Raw genomic sequence first — 18,051 nt, 5'->3', positions numbered from 1 at the left:
TTCAACACGTTGTATGTCGTGAATGTCTGCCATTTCTCCGCGATGTGCCCCACAACATTGCCATAGGGTCGGAAAGCTTCGACGACCACATCTTGCGGCACTTCGAAAGGTAGCTCAAAAACCCGGATTGTTCGAAGTCCGAAACCAGCGTGATCGACCGTCACCTCTCCAATATGTCCGTCAGAATGTTTGAACTTGAGTCCGCGTGCGTGTTGTCGAACTACGTTAGCACACGCTTCCTCCGTCGTCATCTTAATATAGACGATGCTGCTAGTGATAGAGAAATGAATACCTATCACTTCCTGAGGGTCCAGACGTAGCTCTTCGCGAATGAATTGCTCAATTTCAAAAGCGCGTGGTCTAGCATGTTCGGCTTGGAATGTTACTTTAACTGTCGCTCGGCGGTAACAGTGCGCCATGAGGTGCAATAGAAATGGACGCTACACAACACGAAATACCGCGACGCGGAAGTAAACAAACTACGGTGCGCTGTCCGGCGCGCGGAGCCGGTCCGCACGCGACCACGGCCGAAAGCCGACTGCCTTCCACTCAGCTAACGGGGCCGGACGCCATCGAGGAACAATCGGGCGTCAGTATAACTTCCACTCTGTGCCGGTGGCCTGATGACGCTGCTGTCACCAGTGTCGCTGGGCTACAACCTCTGTCCATCAGGTCACCAGACGGGCGCTTGGGCAGATCAACACTCTGTCCTTCCACGGGATAACGACGCTAGGGTCCAGCCACCTCCACCCCCGCCGAGGTTCCAAAAGAGAGCTCCCGTGCTACTGGGGCAAGACACCACCTGCTATACCGCTATTCCGGTGATAGCAGTCGAGACCGCCGCCAGCTTGCTATGGCTGTAAACACGATACTTCCTCTAACACAGCTGTGCAGACGTAATAAGCATTTACTACTGCCAACAGCCGGCCGCGGTGGTCTCGCGGTTCTAGGCGGGCAGTCCGGAACCGTGCGATTGCTACGGTCGCAGGTTCGAATCCTGCCTCGGGCATGGATGTGTGTGATGTCCTTCGGTTAGTTAGGTTTAAGTGGTTCTAAGTTCTAGGGGACTAATGACCACAGCAGTTGAGTCCCATAGTGCTCAGAGCCATTTGAACCATTTTGAACTGCCAACAACGCCTATTCTGAGAGGTAAAACACCGGGAGCCGGCGTGTCAGTGTATTTGCCGCACTCAACAGAGATCTACACTAGTACCATCGAAGACAGGCGGATGTAAATGAACCATAATAAAGGGTTTCTTGTAACCATGAACTACCATTTTTTGTATCTAGTAGAGCAATAATGTCCGTCTCATTTATCCTAAACATCCCGATATACTGTGTTATAGAGGACTAAGGAGAAAGCTGCTCGTTAGTTGTACAGAGTTGCAGATGTGACCTATAAATTACATCGACTGTTCGCGTCAGGGTAAAGAAACACTAAAATCGTCTGTCATTGATATGAGAATCGAAATACAAACAAAAACTCTGTTCCCAAAAAATATTGTCTAGTTATTCATGTCTCTGTTATAGAAATGATGCCTTCAACCAAATTGGTAACAAAACGTACCCATACATCGGTGATTTAGTGCTGTAAATTTGGAAGTTGTTGAAATAAAGGAGTCTGGCTATTCCTCAGTCGCAGACATACACTTCCAAATTTAGCAGCCATAACCAAAAGTAACGTCATGGTCATGTGATCAGAAGTGGAGCCATCTTGAACCACTAGATTGTATAAAAAGCCTTGATGGTCAGAACTGATCAGTAATATCTGTGGTAGAGGAAACTCTCGTTGAACATCTTACTCAAAGTAGAGCGGAGAGCAGGGAGAGTTTCTCTCACGCTTAGGAAGGGAGTCTGATTTCTTGGTAGCGAGATTTTGCTCACTGATATGTTTCCTTTTCTTACAGAACCATGTACAACGTCCTCTTTGGTTTCCAAGGATTTCACATCACACGCAGCGGACTGATCCTGAAGGAACTCACATTTTGGATGCTGGATGGCACTCGAAGTAGGGAAGCTGTTTCTGGTACCTTCATTTTAGAGTTGAAAATGCTCTACTATGACTTGGAGAGAAATTCAGCAAAATGCTTAATGGAAATCACCACCATCACAGTATTGGTTCAACTGGTGTGCCGTTGTAGTTAGCACCGAATGGTTTACACTCAGTTATTCCACCAGAGTTGCGTTTCTTCTTGAAAGGTTTGGAGAAAGTGAAGTGGAATAAAGATTTGTTACTGGAATAAGGCGTCCATAATACTGAGACAGTTGCTGCTCCTCACTTCATCCACTCCTACTGCAAATGCGTGTTGGCAGATATGAATCAGTCACTGTTAAGTTAAATGTGTAGGTATTGGCCCAGTGGTAGCACGACTGCCGTTTACAAGATTTCCAGTTCACACCAATGGCAGGAATTGACCTTGTTGGGTGAACGGTGAAATATAATCTAATGCTTTTTTATGCCTTTGGGCGGAATAGACGTCGCTACTTAATAACACAAGTATTGCAATTTTTTTATAATAAAATTCATGTCTAGAGTATTCTTGTTTGGGACTCTTACCCTCTCCCTCTATAACACGCACAAAATTTATAAAAATTAAAGAACGTTTGTCTTTATGTATGATTGTTCCACGTCTCTTCCTGAGCCACTGGACGGATTGCAAACCAGTCTTGGTGCACATACCATTCACCGTCTGGAAGTAATCGCTGTGAAGGTAAGAATTATCCACGTATCATAAGGATGAAAATCCCATGTAGTCCACATCACGGGAATATCTATAATTCAGTTATCCAGTATTTGAGAATGAGACCATTCAGAGAATTGCAAGAAACTTTACACATAATTTCAAACCTTTAAGATACTTTTTCTCGCTGATGATCCCTTTAAAATTATCAAAGGAGAAAAATCTGTCGCTTACTACCTTTTCGCTATTCATACAGTAATACTGCCACATGAAGCATAAACTTTTAATTTATTACTTCTTTACTGCTGGTTGTATCCATGACACATTTTGCGGACAGTATTCACATATACCACTAAATACACCAGACAAATTACATCATTGTACGGCACTTGGTTCAGGAGATACGACGTTATAAACACTAAATGCGTGAGAAACTACCGCATTAAGCAAGATTTTTAAACTTATTATTGCCTCATTAGCATCTCTATTGGCAACAGTTTTCTCACGCAATATCCATATTTGCCGCTGAATGTAACTACAAAAATATATAATTGTACGGCACATAGTTCAGGACATATGACGACACAAACAACGAGTGCGTGAGAAACTTGCACATTATGCATCATGTTTTAATTTATTACTTCGTTGCTACTAACTCTATTCACAACTCATTTCGAAGATGGTAAGCACATGTACCACTGGATGTACCAGTAAAATTATGTCATTGCACACCATATATTTCAGGAGATATGACGTCATAAACATTAAAAAGGGTGAAGATGAAACTGCAGGGTGAAACATACAGGTGAAATATGTGTGAAATACATTTATCAAGTGCATATGCGAGCAAAGCCATGGGTAAGTTTATCCTAAACCCATTCAAAGACCTTAGTCAAATTTGTTACGCATTTCATTTACAATTTAGAAAGAAATACTGTGTTGGTAAGAACCACCAGCTTCCTATTGTGGTGCGTGGGACAACTTGTAGATTGAGAGAGAGAGAGAGAGAGAGAGAGAGAGAGAGAGAGTTAAGTGGTGGAAAGAGAGTGAGGGGAAGGAGTAAATAAGCACAGATAGGAGGAGAAGATGGTCAGTGTTGAGGGAGTGGGTGAGGAGGAGATGATGGACAGCCAAAAGAAAGAGGGACAGAGACAAGGGGAAGAAGAGACAGGAAGAGAGATGGGGTAGGAGGAAATGGGCAGAGAAGGTGATAAGGAGGAGATGGACAGAGAGAGAGGAACAGAAGGTGAACAGAGAGAGGGAGGGATGGAGGCAATGAAGTGGGACAAGGAAGATGGATAGAGAGAGGAGGTACGAGAGGTGGATAAAGGAAGAGGGGTTGGATAGAGAAATGGGAAAGAGGAGGAGAGAGGAAATGGACAGAGAGAGGGACAGAGAGAGGAGGTAGGCGGAGATTTACTAATAGGAGATAAATAAATACCCTGGAAACGCTGGGTTTTAAATTTTCCACATTTAACACGTTATAACACGGAAATTAATTACCGCACGAGTACCAAACTTAGTAAAATTAATGTCCAGAGTATGGGGTGCATGATTTCCATGCGCCACAGCGCCAGCGTCCAGTTCCAACTATGGTCATTAGGTGCCGTGATCAGTCAACGTGATTCATAGTCTCACACACCTAACCAGTCGCAGTGCATTTGTTGACATGTCAACATGAGCTTTGAAAAAAGGAGCAAGGCATTGTTGGTGAAGCTCTATTTTCGAAACAGCAGTAATGATGCAGCTGCACTTCGAGAATATCGCCGGCTGAAAGGGTTACGGAAGGACTGTCTTTCTCCACCTTCTGTGCGGAGCTTAATGAAGAAGTTCGAATCAACTGGAGAACTGGGCGTCGCTCCGGAACGAGGCACTACAGGTGGTTGATGAAATCGCCGCTGTCAGGCAGTGCGCTTGCTGTGTCACGACAGTTGAATATCCCATAGTCCACTGTACGGAAGGTGCTTCGAACCATTCTCAAATGGTACCTTTACAAGACCAATATCGTACAGCAGCTTGCCCCATACAAAGCACAACGACGTGTTGACTTCGCTCTCCACTTTCTCGCAAGGATTGAAGTTGACGAGGGCTGACCCCGGACATCCTATGAACATTTGAAGCTCATTTTTCTCTGATGGGAGACGTGAGCACACAGAATTGCAGAGTGTGGGGATCTTCACCTCCAGTCACTGAGCATGAAGTTCCTCTGTATGGTGAACGTGTCACTGTATAGTGTGGCTTCTCGGCTACGTTCATCATTGGCCCATTCTATTTTGAACAGGTTGGCTCTCAAGGACCAAAGATCTGCAGTGTGACTGGCTAACGTTACTGCGATATGCTTCGCCAGCGTATCATACCCGCCCTACAGATAGATACCTATTGGACTCAGTTTTCATGTAAGATGGGGCCCCACAGGACATCGCTCGTGAAAGTCACACGCTTCTTTGAAAAACATTTGGAAACGAACGTATTATCAGCCGATTGTTTCCAAATGCTTGGCCAGCGCGATCCCCCTATCTCACTCCATGTAATTTCTGGTTGTGCGGCTATCTGAAGGATAGGGTTTACCTGAGGAACACTCATACATCTGCTGATCATAAGCGGAGCATATCAAGAGAGGTAGCCAGAATACCCACAGACATGCTTCGTTCTGCTCTACGGAATGCAATCCTGGGCCTTCACACTCGGCAGCATTTATGGTACTGGTATGTAATGATGTGATGTACCGTAGCAACACATTAAAAATGTTTCAATTGTATTGATTTGGCATTATTTCTCTTCCCCATGTCCTTGACATTAATGCTACCAAGTTTGGTCCTCGTACGGTAATTAGTTTCCGTGTTATGATGTGTTAAAGAGGATAGTTTAATTATAAAGACCCGGTATATAAAGAAATATTTTATCATTGATGACTTATTTAGACGAGATCTTTCTCTTTGTGCTGAATTAACTGTAACCATCACGGAAGCTGAAATAGCTTAACAACTGCATAGATCAGTATGAAAACTTCATCTGAGGAGAGTGGTTATCACAAAACGGATTGCCGGCCGCTGTGGCCGAGCGGTTCTAGGCGCTTCAGTCTGGAACCGCGCGACCGCTATGGTCGGAGATTCGAATCCTGCCTCGGGCATTGATGTGTGTTATGTCCTTAGGTTAGTTAGGTTTAAAAAGTTCTAAGTTCTAGGGGACTGATGACTTAAGATGTTAAGTCCCATAATGCTCAGAGCCATTTGAACCATTTTTTGGACAAAAAGAATTTCTATCCTTCATCCAGCCATTTTGTTTGACCTGATTACGTATTCCAGATACAATTCAGGCTCTGAATATTTATTAAGAGTAATTCATGTGTACTTTTAATACCTACGGGCCACTGTTCTAAAGACTAAAGTTGGTACTGAGGTTGCAGATGCATTAGAACAATACAAAAAAGTAACAGCAGTGCAAATTATTTACAAACAAGCTTAGATAAGGAATTTTACGACACTCATATCCAGAAGCTAATGCGAAACCATGAGATTAAGCACCGTTCACCTTTTTCCATCTTGAAATCTTCGGTTGTGGAGATATTCAATGGAATTCTTAAAAGTAGGTGTTTAAACACTTCGCCGCTCAGAGTTCCTTCAAGTGGATGCGTATGGTGTAGGACCTATTCAATCAGCATAATAATACAAAACATAGAAAAACTAATATGAGTCTTGTTGAAAGATAGCAACATTTTGTCTACTGTATATAACAATATGAAGATGACAGAGTCATTAAAAGCCGAATTCTAAATGAGCAACTTTGTGTATGAAATTGGGTCATTTCGTCTATATAAGTACCTGTACCGGTGTTTCAGGCTGGATCTCCCATTTACGTACGATGCTAGGGTGCTATTCCAGAAGGTGGAGAGCCTCGGCAGGTCTATTCGTATGTAAGGGGTAGTTTAAAGTAGACTGGGGTGCCAATGAGAATTTTTATCGAGGAGGGATACGTGTCAGGGTAATCCATCCAATTGAATGAACCCCTGTACCAAGGTGGGTTAGTGGCTAACGGACCTGCCTCGGAAGCAGGAGACCAGAGTTCGGCTCCCGGCTGTGGTATAAATTTTCACTCGCCAGTTTATTCATGTAAAATCATATCTGTATGAGACCATTAAAGTCTCAGAAACTGTGTTATTTCAACTGCATACACACCGTCTTTCAGATGGTGAAACACGACTGCAAACTTTCGTTTTCGTCGCACAACTTCTTCTCGTTGTTACGATGTTTTTCCGTAAGTGTATTTCAGATAATTGTTTCGTAACCGTCCGGTTCAAAAATACCTCTTTCATGAACTCCAGAGTCATCTTTGATTTTCCACCACTTTGATCTCTATCGGTAAACTGGTGAAAGACCCCGAACCCTTCCTCAACAGCTTTAAAAAATTGGAACAATTTGTTTCGGAGGAAGTACACGTAGTCCCACAGAGCACAAGTCAAGATTTACGTACATTCAAGATTCAGATATGTTTAGATACCAGAGATGGACCGGCGTCGTATTCGACAGACGTTCATGTTACTCTGCGCAACTGCCATAGCTGGTAAGCACCAGTTTTGCAAGTTGCACTAATAAGACGCCGAGAGTTCGGAACTCGAAAGATCTAGGCCACTTGAGCTACTGGAAGTCAGAGCAGTTGCTCTGGCATTCCAGTGTAGATGGTGCGTCCGACAGCGTGAAACACGCCGTTAAATCCATGAAATGAAAAGCGCGCGGCCGTCATTAGCGACTTTTAATGGGGAGCGAAAGCCGTCGCGGTGGCGGAGGCAGTGGTGCTGCCGTTACAAATACCAGCAAACGGAAGTGCCGTCTTCTAATTTGGCCATAAATCTGGCGGCAGGTAACAAGCAGCGTCCTTTACGAGCCGACACCAGCAGCCGCTGCCTATCTCCTTATCTGCATAGCGGCGGCGAAAAGCCAGCTGCTCCTTACAAAAACTTAAACTCGCGCCCAAGTTGGCTCTTCTGCTACTGAATACAATGCACCCTTATATCTATCGAATTTTTTATGTTGATATGAAACTAAGGTAGCTGAGGAACCAATATTAATCCATCATGAGATGACTTCGACAAAACATCCTATAGTGTAAGTAACGATATGTTCGGTTGGTTATGATGACACAACTCTTCAGTGGATTACGTTAGAGAGTCTAAAAGTACTGAAAAGTATCTTAAAGTATTGGAAATCTGTAATTAATAATTACAGAAAGAAAGTGCTGAATGAAGAACTAGTGAGATCCTAAAGATTAATTGCAATTAACATCCTTGTATTAATAACGTTAAAGTCTGTTGACAAGGATTATTTCATTGATAGATAAGTATGTCAGCTGTTCACATGACATGACAAATTAAACATGTATCTTTATATTAGCAGCAACATTTCATTGATAGATAAGCATGTCAGCTGTTCACATGACATGACAAATTAAATGGCTCTGAGCACTATGGGACTTAACTTCTGAGGTCCTCAGTCCCCGAGACTTAGAACTACTTAAACCTAACTAACCTAAGGACATCACACACATCCATGCCCGAGGCAGGATTTTATGTCTACGTAAATCTCTCTAATTGGCCTCTTCATTCGAATTCCTACCAGAAACACTGTTCCATGTATTTTCCTCAGAATTTTTCTTTCCTGCTTTTCAATCTTTCTGATCTTCGTGTGACCATGAATCACTGTAGTTTCTGCAGCATAAAGTGCTTCTGGTAGGACTACTGTGTTGTAACGCCTTAGTTTCGCATTGACAGAAATAGATTTCTTATTACAGTGATTCCAAGTGAGCTTATACGCTTTATGTAATCTGGAGAGTCTGTCTTTATTGGCTATTGAGATCAGTCCTGATGGTTGTATTGTCTCTCCCAGATATCTGAAGTGGGTAACTTGTGCCACTTTCCCGTATTGGGTAGTAATGGGGAGATTATCGACAGGTTTGTTTTCCATTTACTGCGTTTTCTCGTAGGAGATTTGTAGTCCAGTTTTCTTTAAGATTTCATGTAGTTTTTCCAGTGCAAGTTTGGCTTCCTCTCTATTGTTCGTTAGAATGGCAAGATCGTCCGCGAAAGCCAGACACTTCACCCTGATTCTCTGCTCTTTTTTCATTCCAAGCTGAATTTCTTTTATTTCCTTTTCCCATGTCCTCACAATTTTTTCCAGAACCATATTAAATAGAAGGGGGGACATTCCATCTCCTTGGCGAACACCACTGTGGATATGAAATGCTTCTGATGTTTCTCCCACGAATTTAATTTTGGAGGTTGTATCTGTTAATGCCTGTTGAATAATGGACCTTGTTTTCCTGTCAGTCCTGAACTCCTGAACTCGAGTTTTAATAATTCCCTTTGTGATCAATTACTTCACTACTTATTCAGGTACAACCCAATTTTCAGTCATTTTCAATATAAAACATCCGCTCTAGCGCCTATTCAATTAATTTAAGGCTTTCTCTCAGTAGTATTAAACTGTAATGAAGAAGAAAGCGTACAAACGATTACATTACACCCTGAAGCCTATAATACAAATAGCCGTCTCTCACAAATGATGAAAAGAAAAGAAGGACGATTTGGTTTAACGTTCCGTCGACGCCAAAATCGTAGAGATGGAGTACGAATTTCGAATGAGCAAGCATGGGGAACGAAATATCCGTGTACTTTTTAAAGCAGTAATTCAACTATTTCGAGTAAGTGAATACTACTGCATTACCTAGCTCGGATTAATTAGTGAGATAAAAGTAGCAAAATAATATTCTTCAAGCTAATATGATATAAAGGAAGGATATGAACTCTATTGATAAGTTTCCTGTGGTCGTTAGCAAATTTATTCGATACAATTAGCTCATGGTGTCCAGGTGCTAGGAAGACACAGATATAGTTTCGTAATCAGTTACTGATTATTATTAAAGCGAAGTCAATAAAAACATCTAACAGCAAACTCTGTTTGACCCTAACCCAAATTTTTATCATCTAAGTTCAATTATTTTTGTACATAAGAGATGGTTGTAACAACAGCACAACTTTGCTGATTGGCTGCTGATTCCATAGACACATAAAAATAAAATACTTCTGGAATTCTATTTTAGAGTTCCTGAGGGAAGTGCATATTTCGGATGTTGAGATCATTTAAATTCGTGACCCCTTCTTTTGGTACTATGAAGTTATCACATAAGGGATTAGGTACTGCTTCTGTGTCGACCTGGAGTACAGCAGAATAACATCATAGAGGGAGAAGTGCCCGTCAGTTTGATAATCAGGTGCTATGGAGCAAGTAGTATTTTCAGGACGCAAGAATACTCATTCATTATGCTGATGCTGCGTAATACGCCAGCCAGCGTCTCTAAAAGCCGAAATTGCTCTGACAGGGCTTCTGAAGAAGCGGAGGCGTCTGGCTACTCCAACCTGTTCTGGTTTCTGGGATGTAAGTGCTGCCATTGGAGAACACTAGTCAGCCGACTTACATACATAACACCCACATAGGACCCTCATTCTCAGACTGTGCTCAGCAGTATCCAGATGTGCATAGTATGCCCAGCGACGCAGTGAAGCCGGCCGATAATCATGACGAGAAGACTGCCCAGAGTCCAAGATGACGTAGCTAGCTGCTGCTGACAGGCTTTACTGTCAACAGTTGTAGACTTCATCCAGTCAGTCGTCGAGTGACTACCTGCCGCTGTTGGCCACCTCTTTACTGAGCTATGGTTTCGAGCCTGGGCAACCTACCCGCCCAGCTGGTCTGTCGCTGTCCGCTGCCCCGTGAGCAATGCCGGAAGCCTATGGTTAGCACCGTCTGATCCACTGTGTCGTATACTTCCATTGTGGGAGCGCTAAAGCAGCCAGGACCGTTTGCCGTGTCCGTCATACACAACGCACCATCTTGCATCAACACTCTTACGGCTGCGCTGATACCAGCTCGCTCCGCCACCAGCAGGCGCCGCCTTCCTAAAAGACTCCCGCTGGCACCACCACGCTCCAGCGACCGTGGTCGAGTGTCACAGAGGCCACCGACCTCCTCTGCCGCTACTATTCTGTCCTCGGAATTGCCTTGAATAAAATACTTGCTTAACCAAAGATGTTTTGTTGACGGTCCGCCGTAAGACTCAAGGCACCACCACCGCCGCCGCCGCCACCACCACCACCACCACCGCCACAACCGCTGCACCCACGTCCTGATGACGGAACTGTACTCCATCCTGTCATGCTAGCAGCCCAGTACACCTGCCACCGCAAGAATCGCGTCCCGATTTGTACGATATGTTTCATGGGGGACATAGTGATTTGGCGTATTCCAGATTAGTGTCTTGTATTGACAAAGGAAGTTGCGACGCAATATTAAGATTCAGTTAAGCGAATGATTTCAAAAGCAACGTTCATTCAACTAATTCTGGAGGACAAAAGATCATGTTTTTACACATACAGCAGTAACACAAACGCGTAAGTTGAATTAATGTCACTAAAAAATTGACCACAATATTAAATTCTCCATAACTTCGGAAATATTACAGATTCACAAAATATAAGACCAGTTTTCGCAGCAGCACGAAAATTTCTTTAAGATGTGACATTTTACGTATCAGTTGGCAGTTCTTTTGAATTTCATGAAGATTACATTTCTTTTACTCTGGTAATACGACAGAACGGGAATAGTGGAATCAAGTATTAACTAATTCAATATACAAAGGGAAAACTCTTTTAATCTAATAATAATAATATAAATCAAAATAGCGCTAGCCTTTAGGTAGCTCAGTTCTACTACAAAGAGTGCATTTATACTTTGTTTTTGTCACCTTACAGTCGTTAAAATATTTGGGAGAGTCTGCAGATACATTTCAGAGTGATGCCGAATAACAGTTCAGAGTCAATTGACGTTGGGGTAGCTCGAGTACTGTTACAATACTTTTATTTCCGTGAAAGATATCCAAAAGTAGGTTGGTAACGGTGTGAATGTATGGCCGTTGTTACTGTGAGAGCCTTGTTTTCCTGTTTTCGAAATAATATTGTAGTATGAATACATGGTTTGACTTATTGATATTTACATGACACATAGCACTCTGGGACAAGACTTCTGGAATGGACTGCAGCCATTTTAATTAATCATATGCTACTGAAGAAATCAAAATGTTGGATTTTTGGTAACACTGAATGGGGACTCAAATTTTAATTTTATCGACCCCGAGCATATAAAACTTCACAGAATGGAACGTCTCTGTGGCCTTTACTGACGTGTTTGGCATTTATAACATCAGTTAATTTTTCATCAAGTTCTGTAAACTGTAATATTAGATACACAAGACCGATAAGCAAGACATCCACAAAAACTGACATACCTACCAAAACAGCTTTGAACATGTCGCATTCCGTTAGTTATAGTACTTTGAATTATTACACAACGTAAAATTAAGGGTAGTTCGCGTCAACATCACATAGTTAACCATTAAAGATCCCTTTCAGCAAAAACCTGAGCAACCCCCTCAATATTGTGACAGTTTATGTTAGAAAAAACTGCCAGGACACTGTCAGTTTACAGTGTATGTACAAAGCAGCACCTGTATTATAAAAACAGGGTTTCTATGAGGTAGAATTATCCGTTAACTGTCGCTGAGGTGATCCTTTCTACTTAGGACAAAAGCTGGTGATGCGAATTGGATTTTTATGCATATTTGCGTGCGTGTGTGTGTGTGTGTGTGTGTGAGAGAGAGAGAGAGAGAGAGAGAGAGAGAGAGAGAGAGAGAGAGAGAGAGAGAAATTGATAGAGAGACAGAGCGCTTTAGAGATGGTGGAGATACCGAATCATATACTACTCGCTTGCTCTAACGACACTTCCATATCTTGTTGCTTCTCCTGGTCTTGCTAGTGCTATTGGAAAGAACGTAGATGGCAAGACAACTTGCAGACCGGCTACATCAATTACCTTAGGCGCACGCGACTGGCAACAACCTGGAATACGAATACTATCGCAAAATTTCCAGTGCTGTGGTCGCTGCAATGCGTTTTTGTGACAATGTAAATATTACTGCGAGGTCCTGAACAATTTCAGGACATTGGCATTTCGTTCTTGCACAGCTATACAAGTGATCTGCTTAAAAAGGGAAATGATGGCTTAAGTTATTCTTATCGACATCGAGGAAATCATAGCAAGAGTAGTAGTAACTCAGTCAGATAGTAAATGGAAAAGGAAGTTCTGGTATCAACTCGGCATCCATGTGTACGCATTTACATAGCAGGGAATATCTAAATTACGATGGCTGAACGTAGATATGCATTATAGTCCTGTAGAATACGAGTCTTGTGTCTTAAACGACTACGGAACAGGCCGACCAAGCTTCACGAGCAACTCGTAACTTCACACTTCAATTGGCTTTCTGCAGACATTTGAGTTCGAGGCGCAGATAGTTTAATCCCATTAGGATATTCATAATCTACTTCATAAAGAGTGAGGATCACAAAACGATGTGTTGCGAAATATCTAAATGTGCCATTGACGTTAAGAAGATGGAACAAGCTTCTCGTTACAAAGAGCAAAATCATTTAGCCCTCTGTGGTGCTGATGAAAGGTCCACTTTTCAGTCCAGTAGCTGTTGTAAAATATACCTTTGTGGTCTGGTTTTTTCTCCCGATTGCTGATGGAACTTTAATGAGTGGTAACGGGAAGACAGGCAAAAAGGAAGAGAGTTTTATCATCATCAGCCTGGACAGTTAATGCTGTATGCCACTGAAGCGTTCGCTAAAATTCGACTTCCCGCTATCACCTACGCTCTTCCTTTGTTACCCACTCTTTGTAAATATGTAAGATACGTTCTCGCCTCTGGGCGCATCAGGTTCGAATCCTGCATCGGGCATGAATGTGTGTGATGTCCTTACGTTAGTTAAGTTTCAGTAGTTCTAAGTTCTAGGGGTTGTATACATCGAAGAATCCTGGAGATATTAGAAGGTATCAGATAGATTATATAATGGTAAGACAGAGATTTAGGAACCAGGTTTTAAATTTGTAAGACATTTCCAGGGGCAGATGTGGACTCTGACCACAATCTGTTGGTTATAAACTGTAGATTAAAACTGAAGAAACTGCAAAAAGGTGGGAATTTAAGGAGATAGGACCTGGATAAACCGACTAAACCAGAGGTTGTACAGAGTTTCAGGGAGAGCATAAGGGAACAATTGACAGGAAAGGGGGAAAGAAATACAGTAGAAGAAGAATGGGTAGCTCTGAGGGATGAAGTAATAAAGCTAGCAGAGGATCAAGTAGGTAAAAAAGACGAGGGCTAGTAGAAATCCTTGGATAAGAGAAGAAACATTGAATTTAATGGCTGAAAGGAGAAAATACAAAAATGCACTAAATGAAGCAGGCAAAAAGGAATACAAACGTCTCAAAAATGAGATCGACAGGAAGTGCAAAATGGCTAAGCAGGGATGGCTAGAGGACAAATGTAAGGATGTAGAGGCTTATCTCACTAGGGGAAAGATAGATACAGCATACAGGAAAATTAAAGAGACCTTTGGAGAAAATAGAGCCACTTGTATGAATATCAAGAACTCAGATGGAAACCCAGTTCTAAGCAAAGAAGGGAAAGCAGAGAGGTGGAAGAAGTATATAGAGGGTCTATACAAAGGCGATGTACTTGAGGACAGTATAATGGAAATGGAAGGGGATGTAGATGAAGATGAATTGGGAGATATGATACTGCGTGAAGAATTTGACAGAGTACTGAAAGACCCAATTCGAAAGAAGGCACCGGGAGTAGACAACATCCTATTGGAACTACCAACGGCGTTGGGAGAGCCAGTCCTGACAAAACTCTACCATCAGGTGAGCAAAATGTATGAGACAGGCGAAATACCCTCAGACTTCAAGAAGAATATAATAATTACAATCCCAAAGAAAGCAGGTGTTGACAGATGTGTAAATTACTGAACTATCAGTTTAATAAGTCACAGCGGCAAAATACTAACACGAATTCTTTACAGACGAATGGAAAAATTGGTAGTAGCCGACCTCGGGGATGATCAGTTTCGATTCCGTAGTAATGTTGAAACACGTGAGGCAATACTGACCCTACGACTTACCTTAGAAAATTGATTAAGGAAAGGCAAACCTTCGTTTCTAGCATTTGTAGACTTAGAGAAAGCCTTTGACAATGTTGACTGGAATACTCTCTTTCAAATTCTAAAGGTGGCAGGTGTAAAATACAGGGAGTGAAAGGCTATTTACAATTTGTACAGAGATCAGATGGCAGTTATAAGAGCCGAGGGGCATGAAAGGGAAGCAGCGGTTGGGAAGGGAGTGAGACAGGGTTGTAGCCTCTCCCCGATGGTATTCAACCTGTATATTGGACAAGCAGTAAAGGAAACACAAGAAAATTTCGGAGTAGGTATTAAAAACCATCGAGAAGAAATGAAAATTTTGAGGTTCGCCGATGACATTATAATTCTGTCAGAGACAGTAAAGAACTTGGAAGAGCAGTTGAACGGAATGGACAGTGTCTTGAAAGGAGGATATAAGATGAACATCAACAAAAGAAAAACGATGATAATGGAATGTAGTCGAAGTAAGTCGGGTGATGCTGAGTGAATTAGATTAGGAAATGATACACTTAAAGTAGTAAAGGCGTTTTGCTATTTGGGGAGCAAAATAACTGATAATGGTCGAAGTAGAGACGGTATAAAATGTAGGCTGGCAATGGCAAGGAAAGCGTTTCTGTAGAAGAGAAATTTGTTAACATCAAGTATGAATGTAAGTGTCAGGAACTCGTTTCTGAAAGTATTTGTATTGAGTGTGGCCATGTATGGAAGTGAAACATGGACGGTAAATGGTTTGGACAAGAAGAGAATAGAAGCTTTCGAAATGTGGTGCTACAGAAGAATGCTAAAGATTAGATGGGTATATCACATAACTAATGAGGAGGTATTGAATAGAATTGGGGAGAAAACGAGTTTGTGGCACAACTTGACAAGAAGAAGGAACCGGTTCGTAGGACATGTTCTGAGTCATTAAGGGATCACAAATTTACCATTGGAGGGCAGCGTGGAGGGTAAAAATCGTAGAGGGAGACCAATAGATGAATACACTAAGCAGATTCAGAAGGATGTAGGTTGCAGTAAGTACTGGGAGATGAAGAAGCTTGCACAGGATAGAGTAGCATGGAGAGCTGCATCAAACCAGTCTCAGGACTGAAGACCCCAACAACAACAAGTTCTAGGGGACTGATGACCCCAGATGTTACGTCTCACAGTGCTCAGAGCCATTTTTGAACTTACTCGCGACTGTTGGAACGAATGAGCCCCCCTTGCGGGACAGCAGACAGCCGATGACGCTGTTGCATGGTTGGTGATCGTTACATACCATTGAGGTATTAGAGTAGCATGTTCTGTGTTACAGAAAGTGAGGCGGCAAAACTTTCGTAGCACGGAATGAAATTCCACAGAAAATTTTCTGTTGTTAATTATAAATTGTTTGGTATATTTAATGAGGGTATTAGTTGTTTCAATACACCTAGTTGAAATGTGATATTGTTTAACATTGTTTGTAGGCCAATTCTTGTGCTGCTAATTTCATCAAGTTATTGTTGTCATCCCCTCATTGTACTTATTTTCATGTGCATTTTGTCATTACACTAACATTTTTGCAACCAGTTTTCCGTTTCCCAAACGTCTTAAGTTTCATTTGTTGATGTCATTATTCACAACTGAGGGATGCAAATATACAAAGTGGTCAGATACCGCCTGAAAAGCTTGAAAGGGTATTTCAGGGGAGTTTGTGCTGAGAAGCTATTATTAAAAACAATTGGACACGTTGCGTCGTTTCCGAGGTGTTTAACATTGAAGTTAGCCAGTCAATGAGCCGCGCTGGCAAATTCAAGCAGCGTGGCAGAGACAGTGTCGCCAAACGTATTCCTCATTTGGTTTCTTCAAACCGAACACGGTTCTAGGCGCTTCAGTCTGGAACCACGAGACCCTACCGTCGCAAGTTCGAATCCTGCTTCGGGCATGGACGTGTGTGATGTCGTTAAGTTAGATTTAAGTAGTTCTAGGGGACTGATGACCTCAGAAGTTAAGTCCCATAGTTCTCAGCGACATTTAAACCAAACCGAACAGACGTAGCTTTTGCTTACCTAGCTTAATTTTATGACTTCAAAAAAGGCACATCATAACTGGTAATAAATATTACAGCATGTGATTACTCATTCACCCATAGCTGTCTGTTCATTACTGCATGTTAGCGCGTGCATGTGCTTGAATTTGCGAGCGCACGATCTGATTGGCTAACTTCAATGAAAAACCGCTCGGAAACGGCGCGACGTATCAGTTGTTTTTCTGGGTATTTATTTCTCAGCAAATCCTCCCCTGCAGCACCCTTATAAGTTTTTCAGGCTGTTTCTGACCACCATGTGTTTAAGAAGCTGTAGTACTCCCTTCCTCCAAAAGTCATGTCATATTCCGACCGAAATAATATATATTTATTTCGTTTAGGATTTATTGAATGTAGTCTTTGCTTTCGACGTGAATCGATGACTGTGAATTAGAATTTCAAATTTAATTGAGTGGTGTATAATGTGCCTTTCCTATGATGATTCCTGAAGGCGATTTTCAGTTTCATGTGACCCACTGATCGTAATTTAGATTGAGAGCGAAAGAAATGCAGATTTCGTTTGGTCAGTCTCGAACGATGTGTTCCAATAATCCAGGTATAAGACATCAATCACCTCTTCCTGAGAACGTCTGTTAGTCGCATTTCCTATTCATCCAGAATCTCTGAATGAAGACTTGGGGCAAACATTATTTTCAGCGTTCTTCTTTTTCTATTTTCCCTACGTATTTAAGAAACGATTTGTCTCCAGTGGTCCAGTGTTCCTGTGAATAATACTCATCAGTCTGGTACTGTATTCTCAGATGTGATTTTTGTTGTTCTATCTGTTCGGCTTGATTTCGTAGGCTTCTTTAATTTAGTTGTTCGAGTTTTACTAGCTTCAAGATTAATCCTGAGATTGGGATGGTTCCTCCCTGGTATTCAGATTTGAATAGTTAAATTATCTTCTTGTAGACCAGAGTCATTAATGGTTGCCTATTCAAGTGTTGTGGTGGGCCTTCCCTGTGTTATGATTTTATTTACGAGATCTGAAGTCAGTCTTTGGCGGTGAGTTCATGACTTTTCAGGAGAAGTAATAGCTTCTTCTCAGCTGTTAGTAAAGTTTGCTAGAATACCTACGAACGACGAAAGGCATACGTAAGTTTCAGATTTATGAACTCTTCCAATGGCTGCACTTCTTAATTCTTATTTCCAATCTTTATTACATTTCTAGTACTATGCCTAACAGCAGCAGAGAAACTCTGTCTCTGTGTTGCACTCATGTTTAAATGTAAAAGGTT

Source organism: Schistocerca gregaria, chromosome X, assembly GCF_023897955.1.
Source record: "Schistocerca gregaria isolate iqSchGreg1 chromosome X, iqSchGreg1.2, whole genome shotgun sequence".
Lineage (NCBI taxonomy): Eukaryota > Metazoa > Arthropoda > Insecta > Orthoptera > Acrididae > Schistocerca > Schistocerca gregaria.
This window is presented reverse-complemented; position numbering follows the sequence as displayed.